Below are 13,440 nucleotides of genomic sequence, written 5' to 3' on the forward strand. Positions count from 1 at the left end.
ATTCAACAGCACTGCAGAACAATTAGCATTTATAGTAACGGCCGAGAGTTCTTCTATTTTCTTTCTATTTGTTATTAGATCTTTCAAGAATTTAGCATATCTAGGCATTCCTGAAATCACATCAATGAAAGGAAGATTTACATTTATTTGTTTAAACATATCCAAGAATTTGGATTGCTCGGCTTCAAGTCTTTCTTTTTTCATTTTACTCGGGTAAGGAAGTGGTGGTTGGAATGGTTTAACATAAGGTTTAGCCTTAACTGTGTTATCTTCATTAACCTTTTCAACTACCGGTTCTGTTTCCTTATCTTGTTCAGGTTGTAGTTCTTGTGGAGTAGGAATAGCTTCATCAGAATTTACAGGTATTTCAGGTGGTTTAAGTGTTGTACCACTTCTTGTGGTAATGGCTTTAGCTGTTTCATTCCGGGGGTTAGCATTTGTATCACTAGGTAAACTTCCCGATTTTCTTTCACCTATTAACCTTGCTAGGTTACTTACTTCTTGTTCCAAATTTTGAATAGAAGCTTGTTGATTTCTAAATGCTTGAGCATTTTGTTCATTGGTTTGTTTTTGAGATGTGAAAAACTGTGTTTGAGTTTCAACTAGCTTCGTCATCATATCTTCTAAATTTGGCTTTTTATCATCGGTTTGTTGTGGTTTGTTTTGAAAATTAGGTCTTTGCTGGTTGTAAGTATTGTTGGATACTTGTTGATTACTAGGACCTTGTTGGTTGTTGTATAGAACATTTCGATTATAATTCTGGTTTTGATTGTAAATCGGTCTTGGCAGTTGATAATTATTCTGATAATTATTTCTAGGCCTTTGGTTTAGATATGAAACATTCTCTCTTTGTTCCATTGTTAGTTCAATACTGAGACAATCTTTTGTTAAATGTGGTCCTCCACACGGCTCACAACTAATTCGTATTGAGTGTATATCCTTAGTCATCTTTTCCATTCGTCTCTCGACAGCATCTATCTTTGCTGAAATGGAATCTAAGTCATGGCTAGAATCGGCTCTAGCTGCTTTAGATGATCTAACGATATCTTTTTCTTGGTGCCACTCATGTGAGTGGGAAGCAGTGTTATCAATAATTTTATAAGCATCAGTTTCGGTTTTCTTCATAATAGAACCACCAGCTGCTATATCTATCTCTTTCCTTGTAGTGATGTCGCATCCTTGGTAGAATATTTGTACTATTTGACAGGTGTCTAAACCATGTTGCGGACATCCTCTTAATAATTTTCCAAATCTTGTCCACGCTTCATATAGAGTTTCATTTGGTTTCTGTGTGAACGTAATAATTTCTCCTTGAAGTCTTACGGCTTTAGATGCCGGAAAGAATTGTTTAAGAAATTTTTCAACTAAAACATCCCATGTATCAATCGCCCCTTCAGGTAACGATTCCAACCAATCTTTGGTTTCTCCCTTTAAAGTCCAGGGAAATAACATGAGATATATCTGTTCATCCTCAACTTCTCTTATTTTAAATAGTGTGCAGATCCTATTAAAGGTACGAAAATGTTCGTATGGATCTTCCTTCGACGCACCACTAAATTGGCATTGGTTAGTCACCATGTGTAGAATTTGTCCTTTGATTTCATAATCTGGTGCATTAATGTCTGGATGAGTAATTGCGTGACCTTGGCCAGTGCGTTTAGCTCTCATTCGGTCTTCCATACTTAAAGGTTCCAGATTCTCCATAATTGAATTTGTTGAATCTGAATCACTAGAGGATTCTGATTTAATGGTTCGTTCCTCAACAATCTCTGTTCGAATGATTGGTGGTTCTGGAGGAAAAATTAATGGTTCAGGATCTATGAATTGTCCCTGAATATTCTCCGGATTCTCAATTGTGAGATTGGGTTCAAAAAATGGATTATCGGAAATTTGAATTGGAGTACTTGGTTGACTGGATGACGATTCTAAAGAAAAATCAACGGCGACAATATTTGCTAGATGTCTTGATCGAGTTACAGGTGATGAACGTACAAAAGGTGGTGAACGTCTTGCTCGGTGCATTCACTGAATATCCTATTAATTTTTAAAAGGAAAGAAAAATTATATAAGTTATCCAATTAATAGAATTTTCTGATTTTGCCCACGTTTTGAATAGCCAAAAGATGCAGCAGAGGGGCAGGATTCGTTTGGTCTCAATATAATTGAGTACTGTTTGGCTCCAATAACCCGGTCCACGTACAAATCCAACTATTACTACGAACCAGAAAATTTTGATGTCTATCAATTTAACCACTTAAAATAAATTTTCGTAATTTTAAGAAATTTAGATAAGAAGTAGAATAAAAATCTATGTCCTAAAAACTAGAATGACGAGAAATAAGAAAGAAAAAGAGCGCGTCGAAAAAGAAAAGGGTTGAAAAATAAAAGGCGTCGAAAAATTAGAAAGAAAAAAAAAGTGACTTATAAAACTTTAAAACACTCGACTAACCCAACCTTATTACTATCACTAACTTAAAATTAAAGTTACAAATTGAGATTACTAATTGGATTGATAATTGATACATAAGTAAAAGGCGTCGAAAAATGAAAGTAATAAAGTAGCGCGTTGAAACTTAAAAAGGAACTAAAAACTTAAAACTAAAAGTTGCGTCTAAAAATATTAAAACTTAAAAGTAAAACTATATCCCAAATGGCAATAGCTTAAAAAGGTACTAAAACTTAGATAGGCGTCGCAAAATTCTAAAGCAAATAAATCTTAGTCTAAAGAAAAAGCATTTAAGGGATTTTACGGCAAGGCCTAAAAATATAAAAATAAAAATAATTATGGCAAAAACTAAATTTAACACTAACTACGAACAAAAAAAATACAAATATTACGCTAAAACAAATAAAAAGAGACAAAAAATAAAAATATACTAAAAGTTGTAAAAAGCACAATTTTTATAAAAATATTATTTTTATATTATTTATTTTATAAAACTATTAATTTTAAAATTTAATTAAACTAATTAAACTAAATATATAAATTAAATCTAAAAAACTAAACTAAATAATAAATTAATTTACCCTAAATACAAATTAATTAATAATAATAATAAATACTCCGTAATAAATGCAAGATTAGGGCTTCCTGTGGCCTGTCAGAGAGAACTCCGCAAGTCGCGGTTGGCCCGGTTCAATATCTCCGCGAGTCGCGGAGATTGCAGGTTCAACGTATACCAGGTAAAGTTTCGACAGGTCAGTTTTTATTATATATTTTTTTTTTCTGTTTTAATAATTAAATAAAATATTTATATAAAGTAAATAAAAAAAAACTTATGTTTTAAAAACTAAAATAAAAATAGAAATACTTTATAATTTTATAAAAATCTTAAAAATAGATTTATATATATTTTTTTCGGTTTTTAAATTTTTTTTATAAAAACAAAATATTTAAATAAAACTTATATTTTTATAAAATAAAAATAAAGAAACTTTATAAAACTTAAATATTTAACAAACTCTTAAAAATATTTATATTTTTGTTTTCTTTTTATGTTTTCGAATATTTAAAACGTAATTTTACAAAAGCTAAATAAAACTTAATAAAAATCCTTTTTTTTTTTTCGTGTGTGGCGTTTCGCTTCGGCGTTCCCCGGCAGCGGTGCCAAAAATACTTGATGTTATGCGATGTGTATATGAAATAGCTTTATTTTTACTAGGAAAAACTATTAAATATGATACAATTTTACACAAGATATTTATTTATTTATAGAATGGATATACCTAAACCTTGCTACAACACTTATAGGCAGTGTACCTAATCGTACAGTAGTGTAGTTTTTAGTAAGTCCGGTTCGTCCACATGGAATCTTTTAAACAAAGCTTAACGCTATATTAGTTTTATTTTATAAAAATACAAATATATATATATAAGTACTATTATTATTATTATAAATGAGGGTTTTTACCGTTTAATGACAGGTTTGTCGATTTTAAAACTTTTAGTCGCAGTTAAAACCTAATGTAAAATATTAAATAAATAAAAGACTTAATTTAAAGCGTAAAGTAAATAACGATAATGAAATTGCGAATAATAAAAGTGCGATAAAATAAACTTGCGATAATTAAAAAGTACGATAATTAAAAGTGCAATTAAATACAATAACAATAAATAAAAGTGCGATAATTAAAAGTGCAATTAAATATAAAATAAAGGAAATTAAATATGAAATAAAAGAATTATGCTTATATAAACTTCCGTAATCATGATGTTTGATGTGTTGATTTTAGTTTTATACCCATGGGTTAATTGTCCTTTGTCCTGGATTATTTAATATGTCCGTCTAGTTTTTGTCCATAACAGTCCATCAGTCATAAATATAAAGTGCGAGTGTCCTCATCAAATTATCCTTATACCCGAAGTTAAATATTACAACTAATTGGGGACTTAAACTGTAACAAGATTTTAATACTTTGTTTAATAGTTACACCAGGTTATCGACTGCGTGTAACTCAAGGTTTTAATACTTTGTTAACAATTATGCCAAGTGTCCTTGTACATAATTTCACCCATGTTTTAATAATTCTAGTGACTATTAATCCATTCCCGTGTCCGATTAAATGAACGATTATTCGTACATATAAATACCCCGCCCATCGTGTCCGATCGAGTGTATATGGTTATTTATAAGGACGTCCAATTGTAAATCTTTATATTAAAATTAACAAACTATCATTTAGTTAAACAAATATAAAGCCCATTAATAGCCCATAGTCTAATTTCCACAAGTGCCGTTCTTTTGTCCAAACCCCAATTATGGTACAAAGCCCAATTACCCAATTTTAGTAATTAGCCCAACATTATGGTTACTTCATTTTAAATAAGCATAATAATAACTTAGCTACGAGACATTAATGTAAAAAGGTTGAACATAACTTATAATGATTAAAAATAGCGTAGCGTTACACGGACAGAATTTCAACTTACACCCTTACAACATTCGCTAACATACCCTTATTATTAGGATTTAAAATTAAAATTAAAATTAAAATATATATATATATATATATATATATATATATATATATATATATATATATATATATATATATATATACGTTTACATATAGAGAGATAGATAGAATTTTTGGATATTAAAAACAGAAAACTGCGTTGCCTTTTATAGGGATTTTCAGAATTTGGGGCTCCGCGAGTCGCGGCCTTTTTCTTCTTCAAACTCCGCGACTCGCGGAGTTTGTTTTTCTAGCTCACTCCAATTTGGATCTTTGTTTACCGACGGATTTTAATAATATAAATATAATATAAATATATAATTTATATAATTAATTATATATTATATTATATTTATATACATAGTTAACTTGTAATTTTTAGTCCGGATTTTCGAACGTCCTTGCGTACAATTTAATATCTTGTACTTTGCGTTTTGAATCTTGTACTCTTGTAATTTCGAGACGTTTCTTATCCATAATTGGAACCTCTTTGATTGTATTTTGTACTTTTGAGCTTTTTGGTCGTTAGCGTCTTCAATTCGTCGAATTTATCTTTTGTCTTCACCTTTTATTATTTAACCGAATATCACTTGTAAATAGGACAATTGCAACTAAAAGCTTGTCTTTCTTGAGGAATAATGCTATGAAATATATGTTCGTTTTTAGCATTATCAATAGTTTTAATGATAGCAAAAATGATAATTTTTGTAAAAATGATAATAATGATAATACTTTTTAATAATAACAATAGTAATAATCATACTAATAATAATAGTGATAATATTAATAATAGTATTTATGATAATAATAATAATAATCTTAATATTTAGGAAATGATACTAATACTAATATTTATGAAAATAATAATAAGTTATTTTGTTTTCATAATAATAATAATAATAATAATTCTAATCCTAATAATGAAAATAATATTTAAAATGATAATAATGATAACTCCTTTTAATAATAAACATAATACTTAAATACTTGTAATAATAATAATAATAATAATAATAATAATAATAATAATAATAATAATAATATCAATAATAATAATAATAATAATAATAATAATAATAATAATAATAATAATAATAATAATAATAATAATAATAATAATAATAATAATAATAGAAATGGAAACTACCTTAGAAAAGCCTTTTCTAAAAAAAAGTGCCCAAGACGGGACTCGAACCCGAGACCTCACGCTCACACACAAACTCCCTTAACCACTCCTCCCTTTCAGCATTACTATTATAATTCCAGACCCATTTATATTTATCCCATATTTATTTTCTATTTATGTTCATCTTCTTATTCTCAAAAACTCAAACGACCCAATCCATGATTAAAAGACTTCAAAAATCCAAAATAATTAATTCGGGGTTTAATTTAGGACTTGTAAATGACATAGAATTAAAAAAAGATGTTTTTAAATAAATAAAAAATTAAAAAAATGGATACAGCCCCAAGCTGCTGTTCGTAAGTTTTTTTTAAAAAAAAATTCGCTTTTCGATTTTAAGCTTGTTTTAGGACTTGCTTTCTTCACGAAATAGTTTGCAAATCATATATATAAACTATTGGAATCGTCAATTGCACTTGAAACATCAAAACAATTACGAATTTTGCGATGAACAAATTCTTTGACTTTTGGTTTTTAAACTTTGACTCAAAAATTAAGATTCAATTTGAGAATTTGGAAGCTATAATTTTGCAGAAAGATTCACGAGATGAATATCAATGTTTCTGCATTTTTAGCTTTTGAAAACCAAAATCGAAATCGAGCTATTGCTATTCGTGGTCAAGAACAGAGGTGTTTAGTGAGTTTTATGGTATTTTCTGTTTTAATTCCCTCAAATGCAGTAGATAATTTATAATGTGATTGGAGTAGATTAATAATTGATCATAGTTGGTTTGTATTGACTTGAATTCGTGATTTCAAATTGAGCAGGCGAAAAAAAAAAAAAAACAAAAAGCTTTATCATAATCTATAAAAATTTAAAAGCAGATAAATAAAATAAAAAAATATCACGATGGCAAAAAAACAGATTGCAGATCATGATTTGTAATTAATAAATATGTACACTCTTTTTGACTTTTTAATTTATTTTTTAATTTTAATTAATAATTAATAGATATATTAATAATGATAATACTATTAATAACAAAAATACTAATAATAATAGAATTTATAATAATATTAATAATAATAATACTATTAATAATAATTATATTAATAATAATAATAATAATAATTTTAATTATAATGGTAATAATAATTATCAAAATAATAATAATACTAATAATCCTTAAATAACAATACTAATTATAATGATAATAATATAAATTATGTTAATGATATTAATAATCATATTAATCATAATAAATTATAAATAATAATAATAAAAATAATTTTTATAATAATAGTAATGTTAATAATAATATTTTTAATCATAATGACAATAATGATAATGATAATTATAAAAGATAATAATTAATGATAATTTTGTTATATATTATATTATTAATAATAATAATATTAATATAATAAAATTAATACTGGTGCATTATTATTTATAAATAATTGTTCGTGAATTGTCGGAATTTGTCGAAAGATAATTGAATTCATGAAGACAGTTTAAAATTTTGATACGCAGGATAACAGACTATGCTTAATGTGTCGAATTCATATAAAGATTAGGTTTAAATTTAGTCAGAAATTTTCGGGTTGTCATAGTACCTACCCGTTAAAAGAAATTTCGTCCCGAAATTTAGTTGTTGCCATCAGTTGGCATTGTTTGTAAATAGGTGAGGATATTTTCGTTTTATTTGGTTTTCACGTTCCTAGGTATACTCGGGGCCTTGTGTGAATTCCAACGGATAATATATTGTTTTGTTTATAGCGTTTAAATCTTATGATCCATAAATTCTACGAAGTGCATTTTATTATTAATGCGTAGGTTATCTAAAGGATTTGACAAGAGTATCATTGATTAGGTTTTCTCAGAAAGAGATGATGACGCTATACAAGCATTTCAATACACATGAAATATTTTATGAATAATAGTGACCTTATTTAAACCTTAAGCGTTTATGCCACAATATTAGGGTAGTCAAAATAGAGAGGAGTTCGTGTAAATCACGGTCATGAAATTTGATAGAGATCGTCATTGTTTACAATAAGAATGATGAATATTAGTTGAAAAATAGAGTTTTATCAACATTGGGTAATATGGATGAAACGATTCGATTACAAGAAGAGTATAAATGAAGCTATCGTAAAAGATTGAAATGAGGAAATTAAATGTTCGCCTTAACTTTTGATATGGTTAAAGTTGATATCCGGAATTCAAGGGATTTAAAGAAATCTTCGAAATCTTTATAAGATTTGATTCTCCGATAATTAAGGAAATTAGGATTTTATTTGATTAAATGCGGTGAATTGCCTTGATTGTCGTGTCTAGAATTTCGCTATAAATTAGCTTCTTCCGTTTCATTATCTTCACCACTTCTATACTTTCTTCCTCAATTCATACTTCCAAAAGATTTGTTAAAATGCTTCATCCAGTTCTAGTTCTGGATATAGTCCTGACTTTTATATCTATCGTGCTTCTTTTTCATCTGTCGCCGGAAGAGTCAGTTTACTTCTACTATGCTCTTGGATTTATTGTGTTTTAGTTCTCCTGTGTCTTTATATTGCTATACGCATTGATATACACGGTTTGTAATTTCGGTGTCGTTACCGGGCTTTATATTTTCCCTTATATGTCGAAGCTTCATGCTTTTGTAAAGCAAGTAATGGTCCAGAATTTGTAGGTATGAAGTTTCAAAAGAACTTAATGTTCTAAGCAGGAAGGAACGTAATATCATGATTTGATTTGTTAAATTACCAGAATTACTGAGGATGGAACTATCAAGAATATATGTTCTTGATATGTTCAGAGGTTAAGTAGAATGTAAGAGTCATGTAACATGACAAATGATGATTATAAAGTCTATGAATCATCATCTTCCATTAAAAATTTAGCATGACTTACTGTAATATAATCACGTTGGCCTGACGTCATTATATTATACTAACTCATGCTTCAATTCCCAACACTTCTCCAGAAATCATTCATAATTTAAACTTGAATTTTACAGAATATAGAAACTTAAACAGTTTCCTTTATGATGTAATACAGATAGCACGAAGAGATAAGTAATCTCGGAGAAGAATAGTTATGAAGATATATTCAGAAATATCGAAGATATTTATACTTAAAGATACGATGATATCTTAGAATTTTCTAAGATCAGATGATAATGAGGAAAATTCTTCTGTAAGGATTTAAGATAAGTAAGGAGCAGGGTAATTGCTAATGATTTCAGCAGATATTGAATCATCTTGATTATTTGAATACAGGTTTAGTCTTTGTATTTATTCACAGCTTCCTTTATAGTTTGCTCAATCCGTTTTTCAATACCAGATTTTCTTTTGAGCTTTTCCAACACACAATTCTTTATTATCAAGCTTTTGGATATTAAGACCATCTATAGCTTTTGCTGCTTCATCAGCATTCATAAGGTTAACGAATCTGAATCATTGGTTATAGTTCTAAGGTGTATTCAAAAATTTTGATTTTGAGAGTTGAACGCAGGATGTAACCGTCAACGGATCTAACGGTTGTCGAAGATATGTCGTAAATGATAATTTCGGTGGTTTGATGTGATAATTCATCACACAATGCAAATGAATATAATTCAGGAATGTAGTGATCTTTAGGAAGATAACACCTGCTAAAGCTTTACTTGGATTCTGATATGTCAAAATCAGAATATGTAATTGAATTTTGAATGAAAACGGTTGTTCTTCATATATCTGTGGATGTAAGTAGAATAGTTACTGACTATTGAATCAGAATTGAAGAATGTACAATGTAACATATTAATGTGAGATATAAATATTTCTCGGGTATTACCTACTCGTTAAAATATTTTCACTATTAATAGTTTGTACAAAAGAATTTTTAATTATAATCTTCATGAAGATATACGTTCATATATATATTCTTCAGATATAATATAGATTTATTGAGTTAATATAATATTAAACTCATTTGATTTGCGGTTGGAACGAGAATAAATAATCTTTAAAACTTGAGAGATTACATAATCGTCGCGGAATATTTCTCCAATGAAGTTATGAATCAATACTTCATCATTTGTTGTTATTGATATACCTCGGTATATGATGTTGATGCTCGTGAATTTCTTGTAAAATTCACAAGGCACGAATAATGTTTTCTAGAAAGTTTTGAGTACATCGAAAATAGAAGTGTAAAATCAAACATGTATTTGAATAATACACTTGGTTTATTATGAAATGGAGTTTATTGTGTTGAAGTAGTGATTAACGATTGTTAAGTCATTAACGAAGGATGTACATTATAGCATATTAGTGATATGAATGAACCAAGTAGTACATACTAGTTAAGATTCACACGTAATAGCTTAGTACGAAAAGATTTATTATTGTTTCAAATCATATATATATATATATATATATATATATATATATATATATATATATATATATATATATATATATATATATATATATATATATATATATATATATATATATATATATATATATATATATATAAAGTATACATATATAATTCTTCAGGAAGAGTGAGTCAATATATCTTAACTCATTATTACTAATATTCCTTGGTATCTATGGGGCATATGATGTTGATGTTTGAGGTACCGAGTGTGATGTTGAGGCGTGAGATGCGGATGTTGTTGGTGGTACTGGTGCCGTTGGTGGTGATGCTGATGGTGCTTACAGTGCTTGCGGTGTTGGCGATGTTGGCGGTACTGCTGGTACTGGTGGTGCTGTCGGTGTTGGTTATGCTGTTGGTGCTGCTGATGCTCTTAGATTTTGCACCATATTCTCCAGAGCCACTATTCAGGTGCGAAGCTCGTTAATTTCTTCTACTAATCCGGGATGATTGGCGGTTAGGACAATGGGATGAATAAGATCTAGAATTCTAGATATTATATACTCGTGGCGGGATATTCTGGAAATGAGGGTGAAAATGATGTTCCGGATTGGTTCGCCGGTAAGTGCTTCTGGTTCTTCGCCAATAGGGCAATGAGGTGGGTGAAAAGGATCACCTTCTTCACTTCTTCATTGATTAAGTCGACTACGAACCCATCCCCAATTCATCCAGAATAGTTGATGGCTGGTTGGTTCGTTTGTTTCGGTTACACTGCCATTGGAGCTCGAGGAGTTCGAAGAATCCATATTATGTGTTTGGAATAAGGTTTGGTATGAAATAAGTGTTGGACACTGATTGATATATTCGTCTCCTTGAATACGTATATATAGCAAAAAGATTTCCTTAATTTACGGTGAAAATTTAGGAAAAGTGTTAGACAAAGTTTATTGAGATAGATATGATAAAATGTGATAAGATATGATGTGTCTATACTCCATTTATGCAATAATTGCAGTATGACGTGTCGAGATAAAAATGATAAGTATGTAATCAGATAATCATTCGATTAAAGACTTTCAATTCGTAATGGCCTATTCAGGTCTAGGGGCTTGAGCTATAGGATCCTTTAAATCGGTAATCCAAACCCTTCCATTCTTAGAGTTTCGTAGACGCCACTCGTCAAGAAAATTCAATGATCAAAAATAACGAGATAGCAAAGATTTTGAAAGTAATGAATATGAATAGTAGAGATTTCAAGAATCATGGATAACATTTCATGTAATACATATGTAATACACAAAACCATGATAGATGACAAAGGAATGTCGAGAATTTCAGAAATCATGGTGTCGCATTTAAATGTGGTGGCGTAATTGAAGAGTTCTTAGGAGAGTGACCAGAGTTCTTAGATTGGCTCGACATTCTAAGATAAGTAAAGTTTCTAAAGTATAGTGTAGTATTTAACAATTAAAGGCAACAATTAAAGGCACTACGGTCAAGGAAAGTTGTAGTCATACATTGCTAAGGTACCAAATTGTTTAAGGCTAACATAAAATGCAAACCTGGTTCTCTACAACAAACTGCTCTGATACCAATCTATCACAACCCCAAATAGGGCCTGGGATATTTGTGACTAATTATATCAAATCACAGTTTTATAAACAAGAACGACTCTATATGAGACGTTTTATTGAGTTTTGCAGCGGAAGATAAATAGATTACATTGTATTTAGAGCATTAAATGTTTTTAAATGAATTGGTAAGTAATGCATGAAGACTCAAGCATGGCAAGAAATCATCATCAAACCAGCAGATATACAGCGGAAGCAATATTTAAGTACCTGAGAATAAACATGCTTAAAAAGTCAACACGAAGTTGAGTGAGTTCATAGGTTTGTCATAAATAATGATTTCAGTAATAGATATAGACCACAAGATTTTTATTTATAAAAGTAGATCTCGCAGGGATCTAAAAGTAGTGCCAAGTTTGTGATATTTAGACTAAACAGTTTCGAAGTTTACCCCGTGACAAGTTGTACTGTCCTTGTCGGTTTGAATCATTATTAAGTAATACAATGACTTGGTCTAATGTATCTGGGACGTTACTCCCGAGAGGCCTACCCCTAATAATTAAGAATGCATTATGTAAAAGCAATTAAAAATATCACAGTGGAGACTTGCAGGACATAGCCAGGTATAGCACAGTTTAATAGTTGGTACTTGTGTGTAACGTATAAAACAGTTATAAAAGTTGCGCAAGTATTCTCAGCCCAAAAATATATATAAAAAGGGTGCTATGAAAACTCACGATACGATACGATAGTTTGTAGTAAATATGCATAGGATGGCACTGAACAAGTACAGAGTTGACCTCGGATTCATGAACCTATATCAAGTATATATATTAACACATATACTTGTAATTGAATAAGTTTATATATTATATCTTAAATTATATATCTTATATTTTAAATTTGTGTATACAAAATGATTAATATTTATATGGTTATGTTAATATATATATATATATATATATATATATATATATATATATATATATATATATATATATATATATATATATATATATATATATATATATATATATATATATATATATATATATATACATATATATACATATATATATATATTTGATTAGTATTTTATTAAAATATCTAACTTGTTATATTTGAATATTTATAAAAAAATTGTTAATGTGATTATTACATACTTTTATGTAATATTTTATGAATATATATAAAATATTTATTTAGTAAAATAATATTAAAAATAGTAGTTAAAAGTTGTATTTGATTATAATGATAATATTAATAATAACAATACTGATATAATAGTCATAATAAAAATAATAATAATAATAATAATAATAATAATAATAATAATAATAATACTAGTAGTAAAAATAATAATAATAATAATAATAATAATAATAATAATAATAATAATAATAATAATAATAATAATAATAATA

The 13,440-nt window shown here is 28.3% G+C and overlaps 1 non-coding gene across 1 annotated transcript; it reads left to right on the forward strand.

Annotated features, from left to right (window-relative positions):
* The first annotated feature begins 1,213 nt into the window (after nt 1-1,213).
* On the forward strand, nt 1,214-1,320 carry LOC139879168 (small nucleolar RNA R71). Its single transcript, XR_011770019.1, has one exon. It is a non-coding gene; the product is annotated as a small nucleolar RNA R71 (small nucleolar RNA).
* The last annotated feature ends 12,120 nt before the right edge of the window (nt 1,321-13,440 follow it).

This window comes from Rutidosis leptorrhynchoides, chromosome 11 (assembly GCF_046630445.1).
Source record: "Rutidosis leptorrhynchoides isolate AG116_Rl617_1_P2 chromosome 11, CSIRO_AGI_Rlap_v1, whole genome shotgun sequence".
NCBI lineage: Eukaryota > Viridiplantae > Streptophyta > Magnoliopsida > Asterales > Asteraceae > Rutidosis > Rutidosis leptorrhynchoides.